The sequence below is a fragment of the Lepidothrix coronata genome, unplaced genomic scaffold (genome assembly GCF_001604755.1).
Source record: "Lepidothrix coronata isolate B3197 unplaced genomic scaffold, Lepidothrix_coronata-1.0 Scaffold48, whole genome shotgun sequence".
NCBI classification, from domain to species: domain Eukaryota; kingdom Metazoa; phylum Chordata; class Aves; order Passeriformes; family Pipridae; genus Lepidothrix; species Lepidothrix coronata.
This window is the reverse complement of record NW_016690228.1, coordinates 130,712-152,940: the sequence shown is the minus strand read 5'-3', so window position 1 is coordinate 152,940 and position 22,229 is coordinate 130,712. Positions and strand designations below refer to the sequence as shown.

Sequence of the window (22,229 nt, the reverse complement as noted above, 5' to 3'; positions counted from 1 at the left end):
ATGCTGAGTATCCCCATACGTTCATCTCTCTTGGTATCCAGAAGTAAAATGAGATGTCACATAGAGCTGTCCTACCCCTTTACGGCTTATTTCGCTGTATCATTTCAGTAAAAAAACAGTATTAAAAGGAAAAACAGAATCTCAGCCAATGTTGCTGTAAACACTTGAATGTGACTCTGTTTTTTACTACACAGACGACAGCTCCCTACTTAATCTCTCCAGCCATTCCTTTTAAGTCTGTCTGACTAACATAGCATTTCACCCAGCACCAAATGGGCAGCAGTGTGTATGTACTTTTATTGCTTATAAACAGGTCTGAAAGGTTCCCCTCAGTCACTGTATATTTGAATAGTCTTTGCATTCATTTGAGCAGGTGCATAACTAACCACAGCATGACTGTGCTGTGAGAAATCAAATCCATTCTCCAATCAGCACTTCTGCTTTCTTTTACTTATTTTCGGGTTTTTGGTATGTGAACAATCAATTAGCAAGAGAGAATAGAAAGAAAATAAGTCACATAAAATACCCTGTCACATTAAAAGTACAGATTTAAAATGCAGTTTGATAAGTAGTTCATTTATTCTTTTGCAGACACCTTTGCTTTTTTCTGCAGTGAAAGAGAACATTTTCTTTTCATGGCCACTGGGATGCCAGCAGGGGGTTGACTTCAATGAAAGCTACGTTTAGGCATAAATTTAGATATGATGTCAAACTGTCATGATTAAGGAATGTTGGGTCATGAAAGGTGAACAGAAATATTATTAAGAAAAAATGGCATTGCACTACATAGTGAGACCAAACGTCCTCACATGTATTGTTAGCAGACACTTTAGTCATTTTCTCTCAAGTATAAATTTTTCTCACTTAATGGGTTCATTATATTGCTGGTCCATTGCTGGTCTCCTGCATGACTCCTGTAGTCCCCGGGACGCATCTCTTCTCATCAACAGGTACTGGACAGGATTGGCCATGAGCTCTCCCACAGTTTCTGTGCCAGGGAATCAGCAGAATTCGTGACTACTGAAGAGCAAAACCGCTGATAGGAACAGGGGAAGATTTTTTTCCCTGGAAGTTCATACAAACAATTTTAAAGCACCTTCTCTATTTTTTTTTTTCAGGAGAACGTGCATAGATATATAGAAATACACATTGAATAAACAAGTCTTTTTTTAAAAAAGAAAAAACAAAAATCCAGTCAAATTTCAGGAGTTTATCAAGTTTTTGTCAATCTAGATTTAAAGATCAAAATAATGCAAATTTTAATGTAGAAAGGTATCATCTGTCAGAGATACTTACCAGATGGCTGAGCAACAGTATACTAACACATAAATTATATGACTTAATCTCTTGACTGTTTGTGATATGCTATATTGTATCCTGTATATGTGTATAGCATATATATATTAGATTAGATTATTTTTACTTCCATTGTTTCAAATTATTGTGTATAAAAATTGCTAATATATAATAAACTATGCTAATATGTAATAGAAATTAACATATGTATATAAAATAATTTCAAAGATACCTATTTTTTTGAATATACACACATGAATGTATCTGTATATATTTGATATTATACTAGATAAATATATATATATAATGGTTATTGAAATTTAAGAAATTGGATAGTGTTTGTGCTACTTTGTGTCCTTCACTCTGTCTTGATTATTCTGAATCCAAAATCTGCTTCATTGTTCTCACTATCCTTATTATTGTCATATCACTGACAACCCTAGAGTGAGATGCAGTAAGACATTTACCATGGGCAGAAAGGTCTTAGGTTGGGAAATCTTACTTTAGTTAATTTTTTGACAGTCAACACAAACACTCAGCAATTTATCTGGGTATTAATAAAAAGCAGAGAAATATTAGATTCTTTTAAAACTTGCAGAAACTTCTATTTCCCTGCTTCCTCACCATGTGATCACCTACAGACACAGTCCCTCTGAATGTTCTTGTCTTTGCATGGGTTGCTCATGACTGCAGTCCCTCAGGGGTGTCCCTCTCTCAGCATTGATCACCCATGGCCATAGTTCCTCATGGATGTCACCAGCCTTTTTGGCATCAACTGTTTTCTCAGAATTACCTCCATGATCATGGAGTCCAACCATTAACCACAACCATTAACTGCTACTGTTTTCTTTCTTAAATTTGTCTGAGCAAGGGCACTGTGTGCTTCACTGACTGGATAATGGTGGAGATTTGTCATGCAATAGTTTCTCCATCACTGCTTTCATGTGCCCCAGCGCAGGCTGCAGCTGATTTCAGCAGGCACACAGTGGCCTGTGACCATCTCCAGCACAGTCCTCTTGATAAGACAGCCTGCAGTACGTGTCCCAGTCTGTAAGGTATGACTCAGAAAAACTCCACATGTCACCCCTAAAAAACAGATATTTAAAGATCATCTTCTGAATGTTACAAGCTAACCTGTACAGTCAGACTGAACAACAGTAATTGCTCCAGTCCCTCCAGCCCGGTCCATGTAGAATAAATGAGGAAACATTTCCCCTGCATCACGGCATAGCTACTGCCCATGAAGACTTAGGACAGAAGACCTTAGCAGGGCCTATTGCAAGCCAGTGTGGCTCCTGACTTAACTACAAAACTGAAGGAAATCTGACAGAGCAGAGCACTGACAGGATGGACAGTACCTTTTCATCCATGCTGCACACCATATGAAGATGTCTTGAGCGAAAGACAACTCAGTTTTGAATAGTATACATTGTGCTCCAGCAGATTTTTATTTCTGTGGGCACTAACTCAGAAATTCATGTGGGCTAAGCTCCTACGTTGTTTCCCTTGCCATGACTGCCACAGGTTCTTATTAAAGGATCCAGTGATTTTGCTCCTCTGTCATAATAAAATTCTGTTTGTGAAATTGACTTTCTTTCCTGCAAATGCCAGACTCCTAAACTACTGATTCAGGGTGAAGCAGGTATCAAAGAACTATAGAGTGGTTAGGGTTGGAAGGGACCTTAAAGATCATCTAGTTCCAAACCATGGGAAGGGACATCTTCCATTAGACCACTAGGTTGCTCAAAGCCCCATCCAATTTGGCTTTTAACACTTCCAGGGTTGGGATATCCACAGCTTGGGATAGGGCATTCACAACTATGCACAGCTCCCTAAGAAAGGAAAAGGTAAAAACAATGTGCTGAGCTGACACTTTCTGAGGTTTCTTTGTTTCTGAGGTTTTCTGTTGACATAGCGTAGGAACCTACATTGTGTTCAAGCCAGTCTCCCTACAACTGCCCACCAGAGTAGAAGGCAATGAACTGGGCTCTTCAGGGCTTTAGTTATCAGGTTGTTTTTAAAGTTTTCCAATTGAAAATTCTCCTTTCTTATCATAGGTCCTATCCAAGTATGGTCCCAATAGTCTCCACAGCTCAAAAGAACTAAAAGCAGCCATGATCTCTGCTGTGTCCTGTAAAAGTTAACAAGGCTTTCTTATTTGGGATGTGGATGGAGACAATAGACTGAGATTGTAGCATGCTTCTGACATTTCCCTCTGTTCTCTGTATATCCCTTTCACTATTTTCTGCACACTCACAACTAGTAATTCATACCACATACTTTCAGCTTGTTTCAGACACTGTCTATCTCATGACAGCAGGAATAACTGCTTAGGATGCACTAAACATCTTTTCTTGCACATACTCAGCCAATCCTGTACACGGCAATAATGTCTTCTGTCATTACACCTTTGAAAACTGGCCAGTCCTGAATAAGAATGGTTTCTCTGTCTTCACGCCACCTCATGCTTCATCTGACTGCCTGGATTCTGCCCTCTGGAGCCATTTGCAAGCAACATAGGCTTGGAGGTACTTTTTACCATTTATGGGAAAACTCCAGGGGAGTCTTCAGCCCATGGCATGTTAATGACACACCTCTTAGAAGCACTTGGCAATAGCTTCTTCATCATCTTTTCTGGTGGCTGGTGATCAGATCGTGCATCCATCTTATGCCTGGAACTGTCATACTGGCATCATTCTTTTCCAAGGAGCAAAGCCATCATTTCAACAATTTCTTTTTCTTTTTTTTCTTGGGGAAATAATTTGCGTGTGCCCCCTGGGCTTCTTTTGGCAAATGTGCCAGTCAGTGGCTTTGCATCACTGATGCTCTGCCCTGGAGTCCCAGACTTCCATTGTAGCTGATCCACAGAACTGTAACACTGCAGAAATGGTGTTGACTTGGAACTGCCTTTAATCTTACACAAGCTGCTTCTTTGGTCTTCCCCACTCATTATGTGGTGACTGTATTAATAGCTCTTGGCCTTCTGACACAATGTGCTCATCCATGGATGGCAAATCTTTTAGATATTGGCAGCAAATTTAGCTTAAAAAGCACCCCAACTCTCTCATTACTGATGGTGCCAAGACTAATCTCTGTCAGTGTCAAATCTGGTAACAGGGCCAAGGACTTAGCATTGCTTTCCTAATTTGAATTTCAGATCTATTCTCTTCCTTTCAATCCAATCTTGTCTATTTAGTCCTTTTCCCTTGGTGTTTAACCATATGCTGAGGAATCCAATTCTTTTTATGGCTCTGAATCAAGATGGGGAGACCTATTGCCTCTTTAAATCCTCATGCTGTGTTGGTTCAATTTCTTCATTTCAAGCTGAATCTGATGACGTGAACTTCTTTACTCTCTATTCCCTGCTGAGAGAAAACAGAGTGTGCATTAGCTCACATGCTGTCAAGGATGCACAGTTTCTGCTACTGTACAGTGGGTCCATATGCATGTGCAGGGAACTACACAACATTCCAAGAGAACGAACCTATGGGCAATACAAACTCATGAAACCCTTTTAATGTAGATAAGTGATTTTCTTCTTTTTACTCTATGCTACAGATTTTTCACTGTTATTTCCCATCTATCTTGCAATAATCATGTGAAAATTAATTGGTAAATGTTTACAAAATACTCCAGACATAAAACTGCCAGATAAGAACTATTTTAATTAGAATTAATAGTAATAATAGAACTAGATTGAGAGCCTTTCCATGACAGTAATACTTTTAGAGGGAGACCTTAAACTGACCTGAATATTTAGCAAGTTACAGCTACATAGTGTAGATAATTAGAGATAAATTACTATCAGGGTTCTAAAAGTAATTGAAAATCACATTAATAAATTTAGATGGGAGAGAAAAAAGAACACAGTGCAAAAAACAAACCAGCTCATCTAGCCATCCCAGAGGTTTCTGAACAAGTGCAAAGGATTGAAGCCTACAGGATGTAGAACACACCTATAAATCTCTGTACACCACTGGCAATTATTACTGCTTGCCTAAAGACCTGACTTCTTAAGAAATGGAGCAGAATCAATGTGGCCAGGTGTGTCTAGCAGGAAGCAAGATTTAACTATCCCTTGAAGCAAAATAGAGAGAAGAATATGATGATAGCAGTTTGCAGGTAGATAAGGTCATGCTCTGTTTGGATTAAGTGCTGTTGGAAGCTGAAAAGGGCCTTTACTGTCTAATTTATCACAGAATCAAAAGCACTCAAGAGGTTGATTGCAACAACTCCTCCACGTGATACGCACAGTCTATGGCTCTCCAGCTCAAGATGGGCCTTCCATCTGGAAACTGCAGTTTTTACCACTTGTGCTTAAAACAGACATAGCTGACAAAGTATATATAGACAAATGGATGGCGTGTTACCAGTAACGTAAAGTCCTGCTGGAGGGCAGTCACTAGTAGTGTATACAGGGGCAAGTACTGCTTGACAGCTTTATTAATGACCAAGGTGATGGCAGAGAGTACACCCTCAGCAACTTTACAGATGATACAAAACTGGAAGAAGTGGCTGATACACCAGAGGTTCATGCTGCCATCCAATGCTGGAGAAATAGACTGACAGGAACCTCATGGAATTCAAGGGAAAATGCCAAGGGAGGAATGATCCAGGCATCAGTACACACTGGTGACTGACTGGAAAAAAACTCTGCAAAGAAGTAGTTGTAGGTCTTGGTGGACAGTAAGCTGCCTATGAGCCAGTAATGTGCCCTCACAACTAAGAAGGCCAACAGCCTCCTTGTGTGAGCAAAAGTGTTGCCAGCAGGTCAATGGAGGTGACCCCTGCCCACTGCTCAGCCCTGGTGAGGCCACACCTGGAGTAGTGTCCGGATCTGGGCTCCTCAGTAGAAGAGAGACATAGACATGCTGGGGAGAGTCCAATGAAGGGCCACAAAGATGGTTAAGAAATTGGAGCATTTTGAGACGAGGAGAGGCTGAGAGAGCTGGGACCATTCATCCTCCGGAGAAGAGAAGGCTGAGGAGAATCTTATCCATGTGGATAAATGCCTCATGGGGGGAGTAAAGAAAATGGATCCAGGCTTTTGTTTTGAGCAATGGGACAGAGGCTGTTGCAGTGCAGCTCCTTTAGTAAGGTCTGCTCTATGTATGCTGTTAGGTGGAGGAGCAGAACAAGAGCACTTTCTCTGAAGAGCTCAGATTCAGTCCACAATTTGCAAGTAAGAGGACAACAAATTTTCAGGATGAGCATGATGTAGCATTTTGCAATTCAAAAGCCTACTGGTGTTACTGACTGCCCTTAGGGAAATCGCTCAAACTCAGCAGGAACCATATCATTCAGGTTCAGGAAGAAGGAACACAGAACAATAAGAATTCAGCCCTTTGCACTGCCTTTGGTTATTCAATGGCTTTGTTGGGTCAAACTTCCCTGTTCACAAGGTAGAATAGAAAGTAGGAAGGGTTGAGCAATAACTTCATTAACAGCATGGGCACTGTTTGCCTTAAAGAAGCAGGCAGTCACTATGCTGTCACTGGGTTATGATCCTGAAAAAAGTGTCCAGATTTTGTTAGAAGAGCAGCTTGAAGAAAGAAAGAATCCTATAATAAAAGGAAAAGAGGTTGGGTATCATATTTAAGAGAAGGTTGGGGTTAAGACAAAGATTGAAAAGAAAAAGTAATTTAGAGCCCCTCTAAAAAAACAACTGCTTAAAAAAAAATTAGTTAACATGATAGGGAAGAAAATCTGTTACTTTGGACTAGGTGCTAAGGGAAAAAAAGAAGATCAAAGCATCACTTTCTGATGAGACAGAACTGCCTGTACCACTGTAGATGTGCCTCAGCCACTACAGGGATGAGAAAGAGACAGTCTCCCAAGGAGTAAAAGGAGCTGTTGCAGATAGCAGTACTCAAGAGATCTGATACTCACAAACAAGGACTTTGTGCCAGCCCCACACTTGTGCACATGTGCTGCCACCAGTACTGCTAAAGATTTCTTTCATCTCTGATTTTAACCCATGCAAATGGCTTCAGCTGTGCATGAGTTAATATCAATAATAATGGTATGATTGCATTTTATCTGCATATACTTTGTTACCCAGATCTTTTTTAATTCCTTCTAGGTTGCTCACACCCTAAGCTTGGCAGCCAAGAGCTGCTGCACTAAACATGAGTGAAATGAGAGTCTTGACTGTTCATGGTTTAATCAATAATAGATTTAGGAGATGAAGTCGCCTGTGCTCTTCGTTTTTGAATCTCAAGCCCCATCTNTTGCTCACTGATTTGGTCTCTCTCCTGTGAATGCCTCTCTGATGATCTTGTTTACTGCAAGTAAAATACTTGCCACTCAAGAGTTCAGTCAAGTACGTACTTTTGTGGTCTTACCAATTATAGAAAACATTGGTATTGTCAAAATACACTCTCTTCTGCACTGTAAATGCTGCCTGGTACCACATGAATGTTTATTTTTGAATGTTTTTCACTGAAAAATCTATAGAAAGACTGCAAAATCAGACAGAGGAAATCTGGATGAGGAGATCCTTCCTCCACCTAGTATTTAACTTTCTGCTGATGAGTAAGATATCAGCTACTCTGTACTTCTAGAAAGTATATTTGCATAACAGGGTTACTCGTACAGTCCACTGCACATAAGGTCTACAGAACTGGGCCAGAAACGAGGGCAGAGGCCCAAGTACATTTTGTTCATTCTCTTTTGCTACTTCAGTGCCACAGCTGCACACATATAGCAGGCATGAATATGTGAGGCAACTCCCATGGCTTTTCTTAGGAACAGGTGGCAGCAGATTATTAATATAGATGCTCCAGTGCTGACAATTAGGAATAGGGAAGGACACACATAGGTTGCATTAAGCACCACATCAGCAGAGCATGTGATTGTTGCTTCTCTCCATAGTGGGCTCTAGAGTGGACTATAACTGGCCCAGCTGCACAAATTGATCTCTGCTGACTGCTGCATCAGGACTGCTCTAAGTGTAAATAAGCCTCAAACCTTCTGCATGCAAAGTATTTCCACACACACAACAATAATGTATAAACTGTATAAGTACAAGTACGAGCACTCTTTCCTTGGGAGCCAATTTCTGGTGTCCACTGAGCTGTGGTTTCTGCTCAAGTGATCCAGGTAGATCCTGACAACAACATAAACTACTATGGAAAAGGCAAGAGGATTTGAGGAGTTTGGCCCCAAGAATTTTACCACAATCTTCCAATAATATTTCAGAGTGTCATTATCTCTGGGACACATTGGAAAGAATCTGCAAAATCTGTTGTCTTGCAAGCTCTTTCTCCCCTAAAACCAGAGCAGTAAACAAAAAACATTTCCTACCAGATTTGAATTAAGAAAATAGCTTTGATTCTGCCATAATGGAATTGGGTGCAAATCCCTCAAGGTGAATGAAATCTCACTCTTTTACACCAAGATTAAGTGCTTCTCAGAAAAACCAACCCATTTTTACAAGGCTACTCACACTTAAATACTGAAAATCTCCATGGGAAGTGGAGGTGGGTCACCTGCAGTCTACAGACTTAGCACACACTCTCACTTCACGTCATGCCAGCTGTGGGCGCATCATTTGGTTTCTAATGGCATTCATGTGAGATAACAAGCTCATAACAGATTGATTTGTGACTCATCAACAACGATAGAAAAGCACAGTATTTCAAACACCAGAAAAAGACCCAAACAAAGTTCCATGTGTAGCTACAGAGGATGTTTGCATAGAGTAACTACAGAGTGACAGTTTAAAAGCAATTATACTGATTCAGCTTCTAATACCTATTACTATCAGCTTCTAATATCTATTACCTCAAAAGCTGCTCATTGCAGTTGTGTTCGTCCTAGAGAAGGTTTGGTTTGGTTTTCTTTAACAATATTGGTCCTGTCAAGGGAAAACAAAATTTGCGTGTGGACTTGAAAATTTAACTTGGTGTCCTAATTGAAATTGATGCACTCACTAGAAGACCTTCTTGTTGCAGTTGTGAAGAGAAACTTTTGTAGCTGTCTGCAGGTTTCCTTCCTTGAATAGTGTGTATTGCTACTTAGTCATCTCTCTAACTGCAGTGTATTAGCATGAATATTGGATGGTGATTTGGAGATGTTTAGCACCTCAGGAAAAATAATTGCAGCGTGACTTCAGGTTTAACCCATCACCTTACTCTTATGCATGGCAGCTACTTTAGTCTGTATTTTTAATAGGGCTAAAACCTTATTTCCTCCCTCTCAGTCATTGGAGACTGTTGTACAAATGAGATTTGGACATTCTTTTCGTAAGCCCAGTAGATTACTGGTCCACCTTTTTAATGTACATGTTCTCCTTTAAAAGTATTTTAGATTCCACCAAACTTGTTATCCAGGGAGAGTGTAAGGAAGCATTGCTCCTGTTAACAAGTTTAGTTGCCCATGACAAGACAAACAATGGCTTAACATTCCATTCTACTGCATCTGAATTTTTTGGTGTCTCCATGAAGCTGGTGTAAGAGAAGAGTTCAAGTCAGGCTTTGCATTCCTCATCACCTTTTTTTGACTTGCAAAATCATAGATACAGCAGCTGCTGTGTGTGTACAGAATTACACATTATCACATTTCTTTTGGTTTAGCTGTCTTGTCATATTTTCATACAAAGTGTATTTTCAAAAAACCAACAGAAGAGCAATACAGCACAGTACAGTAAAGGCACAAGAACAGGCAAGCACAGAGCATAAAAAACATAAGCAGTCATTTGCCATTTGCTGGTGCGTGCCACTTGCTGCACAAAAGGTGAAGTAGAAGCATTTGAACTAAATTTGAGTACAGTATAAACTTCTAATATAATTTTCTGTGAGAGGTCTGCCTTTCACATTTCTGAAAACATTTCTTTTATGTTTTCAGATCCATTGCTAAATGAAAGCAAACACAATTTTTTTATTATGCATATAACAAAAAATAAAATATATTATTAGAATGAGACATATTTAGTCATTTGTATCATTTATTTACTAAGGAGAAACATGCTTTGGACAGCCAATATTTGAATTCTTGGCAAAATCCATAAATATTTGCAGATAAAAACAAATGTATTTTTTTTAAGGGATAAAATTCTATCAAATTGTTTTTTTCATACTGGAACAATTGAAATATTTCAAAATTTGGAAGCATAGTATGCTATACATAATATAGGTAGCATTCTTCTAATGGTATTTCAAGACTAACTTCAGCTACGTTATGTTTTTTTAAAGCATGAGAAAAACACACAAAATAAAACAAAACATCTAATTTGGATGGAATTAAAAGGATTTCTGTCAGTTGAAATGCATTTTCTTCATTATATTTTTGTTTCAGTTGTAGATTAAATCATATTCAGTCCACAGCATTATTGGAATGCCCCAGGAGATAGAGACAGAATGCTTTATAATACCTATTGCTAAAGACAAGTGTGTTGTGGTTAGAGCACAAAGTGAAACACTGGGAAGAAGAGAGCTGTCTTAGTACAGATATGCCACTGGGAACAAGAACATTGTGTCACTCTTGAAAGTACCTCTTCCCTGCTAGAAAGCAATACATGCATGCTCTGTATTTCACTCGTCTGGAGAAAACTATCTGTGACTGCAATAAGCCAAGTTGGTGAGAAGAAGAGGAAACACACATAGGAGTCTAATAACAATCCCCGTGCTGGCACACAGGAGAGAGACAGATTACATATGTGATGGGTCCCAGGACCACCAAGACACCTAGCAATAATTTCTTGCTGGAAACCAGTAATTTGTTGCTGGAATTTTATCCTGCCATCCACTCGGTGGGTTACAGATCTGGCAGTAGTAGAAGCCTGGACCAGAATATTGTCCTCCTTCAGACTGCAAGTCCTTATTGCAGCATTTCCAGGAAAGTACTAGGATACCCTAATGACTGTTCTACAGATTTATATCATTTTGTGGCGGGCTACCTGAGCAAGGGCTGCAATGTCCACTGCTGCTGTTATGGTACATGGAGAAGAAATTAAGGAAATTTTCTAAGACTTCATTCTCAGATTTGGCCTTGGTACAAGGATCCAAAGGATTCACACTGCAGAAAGATGCAGAGTCTTGGGTGTTTTTTCATTGTACTTACAGTGCTGGGCACTTTATTTGCACAGTATCCTTTTAGTGTTTTCAAGGAAACAGTTAACCCACAGAGATTATCAAAAGGATGTACAGCACAGTAGGAGGGTACCACTGGGTGGATATGTGATTTCCAGACTAATCAGTTCACCTTTCTCTATGCTTAACTTCCTTCTTATTTGTTGACATTTTGACTATTCCAGGTAATACACAGACTTCACAGTTCACTGAAGATGATTGATATATCATTTAAAGTATTCCTTTGCTAGACAAGAACTACATACAGTTTCTCTGCTGTCAGCCCTTAAATCTCCAAGACTACAGTGGTGGTCCCCTTCCATCTAGATGATGGCATACATATTTGTTTGAATGTTCTTCCCTAAATGGTGAGGATCATGCACTACTCCACTGTAGTCACTGGAGAATTTAGTATTGCTTATCTAACATTACAGCCAGCAAGGTCCAGCACTGAGTTAACACCCATACTCCAGTTCTGTATAACCAACCACAATGTACTTTTTTTCTCTTCTTTATTTTTCACTTGCTTTCTTATTTTTAAAACAGGTGTGGACTTCACTGACCTTAAAAAGCTTTTCAAGTAAATTGGGAAATAAAGCCACACATTTGCTAAAGAAAAAGCAGACAGCCATTTATGAGTACTGCTTCCAATTATCTTCTCCATTTGCTACTGATCATTTCTCAGAGAGCCAGTTCTGGACATCTGTTATTTCTCTCACCCTCTTTCAACTTCATGCCTGACCTAACATGACATCCATTTGTCCAAAAGGTGGCACTGCATCTTTGAGCATTTCATGGACTGAAATTGCTCTGGTGCAGAAGAGGTCTTCTGTATAAATAAATAGAACTGCTTTGCAGATCTGCTAAATATTTTCCACTAGCTTTCCAACCATGGACCCTTTCTAAAGTGTGTCCTTAAATTTTTTAATAATTTAAAGCTTTGCTAAAAACAAAAGTTTGACCTTGAGTTTTCTGACGTCTAATTTTAATATGTGGCTAAAAGCAAGCTCTCCAGCCAAGCACATTAGGGTAAGAGATAGCTCCTCTTTTGGAAGCTCTTTAGCGAGAGTTGTGATTCTGAGCTTCCAGAAAATCCCAACATCTGCCACCAGGACAGAGAAATTCTTGCCCTTTCTGATTGCTTGTTCTCTGTCTCCCAAATTTTCTGTCATGCACAAAATATATTTAGTATAAAAAGTAAAAACTCTTACTTAAGACACCTATTTCTCCTCAAGCCAGCAGGCGAAAGCAGCAGTCAAATTTTCAGGCCCTGGATAGTCTTAGGAATATGCAGTTTGGTCTAAGAAATACAAAACTGTCTTTTCCATGGTACTCCTCACAAAGCAATTGGACTAAAATCATCATGGCATGTCCCAGATCACCTCCTCTGCTGGGCTGCAGTCTCTTTCTCACAGTTGTCTGGCACCACACAGATGGCAGGACTACCACTAACCCACCTCCCTGACTTTTGTCAGCTTTCCCAGAAAGGCTTTTTTAACCCTTCTTTCCCTTCTTGCTTCTTGTGTTTCTGGGTCTTGATGAGCCCTGGCTTAAGGCACCTGTTGTCTGACTCCCAAAGCTGCTGCAGAGGTGCCAGACTTCCACTTTTACTGTTTTCTCCTGTCAGGTCCATCTCTATTCCCCTTTCATCTTCCTTGTCTTTTGGAACCCAACTAACTTGTCTCTTCTCTATCTTCTGGTGAGTTCAACTTCCTTTTTCCTGATTTCCCCCCCCCCCCCTTTATTTCAAGTCCTCCCTTCCTTGGGAGACCAGACTTCAATTTTCATGTTGACAGTCAGCTTGGCTCTAGTCTTTCACTCCCTGAATTCCTGGATTGCGTCAGCTTTCAATGTTTCTGTTGATTGCTTGAGTTGTTCACTCCAGTGGCCACTCAACCTTCAGTCACTTTTTGCTTTTCTTGCTTATAATCTATTCTTTCCTGTGTTTTACAAGCCCTCTAATGAATTTCATTCTTCTAGTATGTCCTTTAACTTGCCTTTTCCTCTCCCAAAAAGCATTCTACACTGATGTCCCTGACTCCTTTACTGTGATGTTTTCCATTGCTTTGTGTCTGACTGTAATTAGTGGGCATCCTTCAAATTTTTTTCTTCACTTTTCTGGCTTTCCTGCTATAGTTGTGTTGCCCTGATGTACACTTAGGGCTGAGCAGAGTAAGAAAGCCCATGCAGGGCCTGAATTGCAGAGCTGTGCTCTGCAATTGGGAAGGAGATCAAACTCCTGAAAAGCTTGAAGAAGCTCTGCTTTGGTGTCTGAGGTTGATCAATGCCACAGAGCCTTAATCAGAATTCACCGTCAAACTCTTACCTAGCTTTTAAAAACTGCACACCATGATACAATGCTTGTGTGTCAGATGTGTTTCAGCAGCACTTATAAGCTATAGGACAGATGTGGTAGCTATGCATAGCTTTGTGAATGTTTATAATGATCTTATGGTCCTGACAAAGTGGCCAAATGAATAATGTAAAGTGCCATGATGAGAACTGTCCAACTACTTACACAGATATGGGAGCTATGCATGGACTAATTAGTGGGCATTCCCAATCAAAACTTAATTCTTAAGAATCTGTTGTAGCCAGAAAGTCTTTTTTCTAGATTTTTTCTCATTAATCCAATCATCTCCATGTTTAATTCTCTTTTCCTCCAGTGAGAGGTAACAGTATTACATAAAAATATCTTTTGCAGTAAAACGCTTCTTTAACAATTTGGTTATGATACAAAACCAGATTCCCACCAGAGAAGGTTTTTATCTCCAAGCATATTGCAGCCAGTTTCCTTCCTAATTAATACCATATCCAAAATTCCAACCCATATCCATATCCAACCCCAAAATTCCATTTCAGTTCCCAAATGAAAATTGATGAGGCAGTCAGCCACAAATAAGCATGGTTTACCATGGATAGTTCAATCAGCACAGTTTACAGTATAGCATGTTGCTAAAGTACAACCAGCTTTTATGTTTTCATGTCCCTTGGACATTCTCTGGTTCTATTCTGTTATTTTGATAGCTTCAAGTTACATGCACAGAGATTTTTTTCAAGATGAAGTTTGATCAAAGAGTCAGCTGTGTACATGACAAAACACAACAGGATAGGTATAGTAATTTCTGAGGAGCGAAAAGACCCTGAGTGGAGGCATGGTTGAATGGGAGTCAACAGAGGCTGGAGGAAAGCAAAGTGCATGGACCACATAAGATCTTCCTTGATGCACTGAACAATTTGCTGCATCATTCACATGGCATGGTATGGCAGGCTGCAAACAGCTCTGCAAAAGAAGACTTAAAGTAGCTTTTCCCAAGCTTAATTGTGTCCCTGCTCAGCTGCGGTCTGTACTTGTCTCACACCAGTGCTACCAGTCAGTGTAATCAATGCTGATTGTGGTGCTAGTATTTGTAACCGGGGCCTCTGGTGGTCTAGTGGTTAGGGTGCAGGACTCTCACCGCTGCGACCCGGGTTCGATTCCCAGCCCCCCGGGCAGATGGAGCTTGTCAGCCTTGTAAGCCAATCCATCTAAGAGAAGGTCACTCTAAACAAACCTACGTTCTGAGACCCTCACTGCCACTGTCCAAGCTTGCTCGGCCCCGGCAGATGAACCTCAGGATTAAAGGGTGGGCTCAGTTCAGCGCACGCTGTGTCTCACCTAAAAAATCCACTGCGAGGCTCGAAGGGTTAATGACCTTTCCCAAATCTTCGCTCGCGAAGGCTGGCCATTATTATTTGTAACACATTCAGCTAACCTTGAGAGTGAAACTATGGCTGGTCCTTGTTGGCCTTCTCATCAGAACCTTCTTGGGAACTGACATGACATCTTGGGAATGAAGTGACAATTAATATGTTTAAATACACTGGCTACCATCTTCCAAAGTATACACAAAACTTAAGTGCCTACAGTGCAGTCTCCTTCCTAAGCAGAGCCTATATGAAATTCCATACTGCCTTCCAGAAAAGCAAATGTGTTTACCAAAACAACTCAGACCATCAAAATCTTTGTGCTTTGGATAGGAGGACACTTTACATTGATCATCAGACCTGCATTCATACAAAAGAAAAAGCTTCCGTCTTAGAATAGCCCTGTGTTTGTTCAGCTTGCCTGTGTACAGAAAATCATGGGAGAAATCCTGGAGGTTATATTTTCCAGTTCAGAGGATATTTAGAAAAGAAATAACTTTATTTTGAAGTTGCAAAACACTGAGAAGAAAGCAGACATCCAGATACTGGCAATAGCCCTTTAGAGCAGCTGTAACAGCTATGGATATATTTTCTTCTGCTGGGGCTTATCCATGAAGCACAGTTGTTGGTTGGTAAAAAAAAAGAATCTTTTTATGTAGATGAAAATTCTCTGGCTCTAGTGTTTCTAAATCTGTTTGCCTAGGTCTAGTAAAGTTTATTTTAAAGGTCAGGTTTTTTCTTTAGGAATTTCTCAGTAAATAACATATTATGCATATCTCAGTGGAGGTATTCTCAAAGCTGCTGTAAAAGCTATTGCAATGCTTCAGAAATTGGAGGAGCCCCAGCCAGGGGAAGTACACAAAAGAAAAATTGCCTTAACATTAACTCTAGCTGTAGCCAAAGAGATTAATGAAATAGTCAAAGAGATTAACGTAATAACCAAATAGATTAATAAGAGCAGCAATTGAGGGAATTAGTGTGATGGGGCTAGTAGACCCCACATTACCCACACACCTCCTTCATCTAGCCCCCAGTGATAACTCCCTTGAAAAAGGCCAGTCAGTTAATGCCTGGACATTTGTTGCAACTACTACTACAACTACTGCTGCTTCTACTTCAACTAGTACTGCTACTGTTGCTACACCACAAATAAATGTGGTGCTTTTAATGGACACGATCTAAAAAACTCTGGATTTATGCTCTACGCACAGCAGAATGGCAGGTTTGTCCTCCTCAGTGGCCTTAATCCTGACTCAGAGGAAAGACAGTACCAATACCTTCCAGCCCTTTACACACCTTCAACCTCTCCACAGAACAGGGAACTAACACCAATGGTGATCTTTCTTTCTCATCATTAATATTATTAATGTCATGTATCAGAGAGCACTGCCCAGGGACACTAGCCAAGCTAGGGTAATAATGTGCTGAACAAGCATGTAGTACCAGATACATTATCACCCTGAAGGAAATAAAACCCCAGAAATACGAATTAACTGTCTTTTGTGTAGGGTTGGGAAATGAGACTGAATGCCTTGCTTTAAAGCAAGCCTTGAGTCACAATCTCCCCAGATTCTTCCCTAAAATATACCTGAAAGTGGAATTCAGCTAACCATTTACAACAGGTGGCCACTCTACATGGAACAAAACCATCATCAACTCCAGGAAGAGTTGGATCCAACCCATGAATGGTGAAAGAGCAACCTCATTTCATTACATTTTCTATTTATTCTCATTCAAATGGAAAACAAGTTTCTTAAAGTTTGCAAGGCTGCTCATGCCATCTGCCATTCATGTAACAATGCCTGGTCCTGTAGTGTTTCTGCTCATGGACTATTCATCTTTTAGTTATTAAGTTTCCAACTAAGCACAATTTACTAAATACTATGGACTCTGTTTACATGTGTTAAGCTCTAGGTGAAAAAAAAAATCAGTATAATAGATATATCAACCACTACATAAAAGTATGCTGCTTCTATATGTTACCTTTCAGTCAATTATATTTGCAGTTCTCCAGTTTTCTAGAAATCAGCAGTTATTCCATCCCTGCACTTCCATTTTTACTCATTCTGGCTTAGACAAGCAAGACTTTGCTTGATGTAAAACCGCTACGTCTGTTTTCCAGATACTCAAGGGACATGCTCTATTTTCGTAAAATGGAGGAATTTCCAGCTCCTTGTACATTGTGAGTAGATGAGTCATGCCACAGCTACAGGTTCTTAATATATTTTCCCTGTGGAACAAATAAACTGTGTATATTGCTACGGTTTCTAGAGCTAACCTCCTCTAGGGACAAATCTTGCCTTCAGCAGAGGTTAATTTCAGTCCAGCTTCAACATATGCATCACAGAGAGATAAACTGCAGAGTCCTGGAGACCAGGAGACACAGTTTCCCCACCTCTAGTAGTTCATTGTATTCAGGCTCCACTAACACCTACACCTCTACGATTTATTTCACTGTATATAAAACTTGGCTGTATGCTCTCCTTGCCTATGGAGCTTTTTGGCTGCTAAAAAAAGAAAAATATGTTGTAGCTTGGAAAAGCCAAATTCCTCATGTTGTTGTAGCCAGCCTGTTTAGACTGTCTAAAAAGATCGAGGTTGTTCTGGAATGGCCTCATATTCTTTTTAACATTGACTATTTGTTTCAGCAATTGCTTTGTTTATAGATTTTGCCAGTGTTATTCTTGTTCAGATTTGGGGCTTTTTTGCGGGTTGAAAAAGAGTGTAGGTTTCCCTTCTGTAATAATTGCTTTAAATATATTAGTCTTCTCAGTTAGTAAAACCCAGAGTATGAAAAAAATTTTAACAGTTTCTGCCTAAACAAAACAATATGATGCCAGCTCTAAGAAGCAACATCAGGAATGACAAGTTAATATTTAATATTCAGGCTTGACCTGGCTAGTCCTCCGTATACACAAGTCAATGTGAATTCCACGCATGGAGGCTTTAAAGGACCGGGTTCAGAGTTTGTAGAGCACTAAAAAGCCAGTGCTCATTTTTTAAATGCCACTGCACACCTAGTCATCAACACAATAATACAGCACTGCTTAGGCCATTGTGTTTCTCTTGACTCAGTGCTAAATGTCATGTTGTTCCTGAAGAGCAACTACCCTGTGATGTGTGAGAAGTCTGGCCTAGGGATCTGCTCAAGCCTCACCCTGTTGGAGCTGCCTTCGGAAAAGGCATCTGTTTAGTGTCATTTGTACCATATCAGAGAGGATACGCAGATATGCAGACCAACAGTAAGCCACATTTCCTCCCTGGAGTTTGCATATACACTAGGTTTATTAAATATGTTTAATGAATTAAATATTTATTGTTTATAGATTTTATATTATTATATAATATAATTAATAATTAATTATTTGTTTAATTTATTAAAATAAAGAAATAAATATTTTATTAAACATACAGATTATGCAATTAGCATCTATTTAGTACTAGCTGAATCCAGAGAGTATCCTGTTCTACATAAGGATTGCAGTCAGTGTCAGGTGTTTGGTTTAGTTGTCCTATGGATATGCCACTGCAACTGGTAATTCCAGTTGCCTCTACTTTTTTTTAATCTCTGATGTCCTTATGTTCTTCTATTGAAGGCAATAGACAGAAGCACAGCATATACAGGCTTCAGGTTCAGCAGACAAGTACAACATATACAGGTTCCAGTCTTCACTGCAATCTTCTCAGCACTTCTTCAAATGCCCAAATAAACATGCAACACATTTTCCAAGTCACATAAAATTCTATTTCTGCATGTGATCTGTATTGCCATGATTTCTCCCAGCAAAGCATAACCACATTTACTTAAAACCATGGTCTGAAGTGAATGAAAACACCTCTTCCATCCAATAGTTCAGTGGCAAGAGTGGGACCTCCGCAGGAGTCAAGTATGCAGGGTAGGTTCCTAGGGATGTTTCACCTTAGCAGCTTCAGACTGTATCCTAGGAAAACATCCTAAGCTTCTCTCTGACGCAAACCATTCTGCTCTCCACTGCTTGAAACAAGGACCATTGGGAAAAAATAATGTAGTTCCACTGAGTCAGGAGGAAAAAAGAGGAGTCATGGAAAAACTGGATTGGGAAGCACCTTCAGAAGCTGCCTAGTCCATCCACCTAGCCTAAGGAGGGATCATTTATACCGCTTGCTTGTCTAATTGCTACTGATCCTCCTTGATAGAGACTGCCATATCTCCATAGGCAATCTGTGCTGGTGCTTCCCCAAGCATAGGCTTGGGAGACTTTTCCTGTTATTCTTGTTTGTGCTATCCATCATAGGAAGAAGAACAGATTATTCTCTTCTCTCTAAAAGTGTTTGTCAACTTTTGTCATGTACCCAATCAGTTTTTAAGCTAAACAATCCCAAGTCTTTTAATCTTTCCCAAGTGATTTTAAAATCACTTTCTGCTAGACTGACTCCAGCTTGTCTTTCTCATACCCAAAACTGAACAGAGTTTCATCTGAGCTCTTACAAAACGTGGGACAAAACAGTATGACTTGCGAGCTGTTACTCTGTATGTAAAACGTGATCTGATGTCTGCCATTTTGCCAACGGAAACTATTTGTTTCTATTTATGATGTACATCAGTATTTCAGTTGTTACAAGAGTACTTTTGAAGTGGTTGACTTCATCCCCTTATAACATGTTTATTTTGTATTACAGAGAAATCTTGAGGTGCATGACCTGCTTTTCTTTGGGACAAAACTAAACCAAAATATGTTCCTCAAGAGTCTACTTATTGAACATTTTCTGCTGATGGACAGTCCACAAGACCAGACTAGAGCCAGACTCAAGTAAATCCTCTAAAAGTGAACCCACGAGAGTTGGGTCCTCAGCCCTGACTCCTTCAGTCTACAAGCTTGCTACCATTGCACAGCCATGCTTGGGTACCCCCACAGGGTACAGAAGTACCTCACAACCTTCAGAACCTGTCTTGAAGAAGAGCGCTTTACTGGTTGTACTGTTGTTATACTGTATACCACATATGTACCCTGATTCATGGCTAGGCTTCGCGAATGAAGATTTGGGAAGGCTCTATGTACCCTGATTACTTTTGTACCATATGCACCATTGATTACTCTTGCCTTAGTGTGGTATCTTGCATTTATGCACTTTGAATGCTATTTGACACTTCATTTTTCAAGTTCTCAAATTCTAGCTCTGTCCTCCAATGCATTTGCTGTCCTTCTTGTCTTCAAGCCATCTGCAAATTTAATATTTGATATGTCAAGTAGAGTAAGATTCAAGACAGATCCCTCTAGCATGCCACTCAGTAAAGTAAATCATTCCAACTGAACAGTGAACCAGAGAAAATATTCTTAGCATATAATTATCTGGTCAATTTTATCCCACACTACAGAAGATCCACCAAGGCTATATATGTGGGAATCTTTTAATGAGAATGTTATATAAGACAGTGTTCAGATCAAAATATGTGAAATTAACTGCTTCAGCTCTAGCTGTAAAATCTCGTTATGGACAGAAATTAAATTAGTTTAATGCAATATGTTTGTGATGAATTCCAGTGGACTATTATTTATCTTCTTGCTATCCTTCAGGGACTTATATATAGTGTAGTCAATTATTTGTTCTAGATTTTTTTCTAGAAATTGATATTGACTAATCTTTTCCCTATTTAAGAATAATGACTATGATTGTCTTTTTTCCTGTCTTCTGGTACCTTATTTGACTTTTATGATTCTGAAAGGATTCATTTTGTACTACCAAATAAAACAGACTGAGGAACACAGTCTGCCCCCGAGGCCAAGTGGCACAGCACAATTCATCTCCACATGGCAAAACATTCCCCTCACTCATCAGAAAGGAGTGTGGATATTCAAGCTGTCCCTCACCCAGTTTATTCCCTATCAGTGTCCAGAAACTGTCTGGGAAAATAGTAGAACAAAAAGACAAAAATACGTCAGAGAATTTTTAGCAATAATCAGTTGGGGTGGTCTTAGGACAGCATGTTAGCCTATAACCTGCCTCTGTTCTGTTTATGACAGAGGTCATAAATATAGGTATAGCCAGAAAGTAACTACTATACTATTTGAGATGGCCTAAACCAGTTTACTGTGGTGATGATGATGATGATGACAATGCTGCTCAGCTCAGTGTTTATGATGCAAGATCTTTTTATCCCCCTAAGAACTGCAATAACAACATGGGGAATGGGAGATGTTTTTTCAAAACTGCAGGGATATAAATGCAGCCTGTATGTGCCAATTTAGTTTAGGAATCTAACTCACCCTTTGCTCTACACCCACCCCATAATGAATGCTTCCTTTCTATTCATTATATCTACTTTCTTTCCTTGAGTTGCTTACTTGCTCTCATTTTCAAATGACCTTGTTATTGTAATTCTGTAATATTATCTGCTACCCATTTTAACCCAGGCCTTCTTTTTAGTTATCATATTGTTACATTATGCAAGAATCATAATTTGGTTCTGTCTTAAAGACAGAACCCCCAGCTGCTACATAATGCATGTACAGATTCAATGCATTTCTAATGCTGAGATTTTTTCTTCTTTTCCATTGTTCATATAATCAGAAATATTCTATGGAAAAACTAAAAATAAATCTTCACCCAGTGGAATATGGTTCGTCATGTCTCTTGATATGGGCATTATCTCAGATTTAGCTCAGCTCATTTTGTAGGGGAGATAGAGTGAGACTCAGCTCTAATTTAATATCTCTGAGATTGATCTGAGCTGTTTGCAGTTTCAGTCACACATAATAAGGTGAAGGTACACTGTCTGATTGTCTGGCTGAGCGTTTATGCTGTGCTTGTCATAGTAACATATCTGAGCTGCTTTGAAAAAAACCGCTCTGAAAAGCTAGCAAAAATAATGACCTTCCAATATTATTAACCTAGGCTGATTCCTTTGTGCTTGACTCCATTCGTTTTCATTCCTTTAATGTTGTGCTTCTCCATTCTGCAATCCTGAAAATGGCAGAAGTTCTTTTCCAAGGTTGAATGGGAAGCTGTGTCAGATGTCCTCTGACAAGTCATGCCTCCTCATGGAGGCTGGAGCATGGAGGGATTCTAAGGCTCATGTGGCTGCACTATGGGTTTTGAGACTGAAACAGAAAACACCATGTGAGACACTGCTAATACAAGGAGGAGGGAGAAATGGATGGTACCTATAACTGCAACACTAAATCTCTCCCTTTTGAG

General features: G+C 39.6%; 1 protein-coding gene across 1 annotated transcript in view; it reads left to right on the top strand.

The window, feature by feature from the left end:
• EPSTI1 (epithelial stromal interaction 1 (breast)) overlaps nt 1-21,626 on the top strand; it is an 89,756-nt gene extending 68,130 nt beyond the window's left edge. The window contains exon 11 of the mRNA XM_017815043.1: nt 19,713-21,626. The gene's annotated coding sequence lies outside the window, so the exon portion shown is untranslated. The remainder of the gene's footprint in view (nt 1-19,712) is intronic.
• The last annotated feature ends 603 nt before the right edge of the window (nt 21,627-22,229 follow it).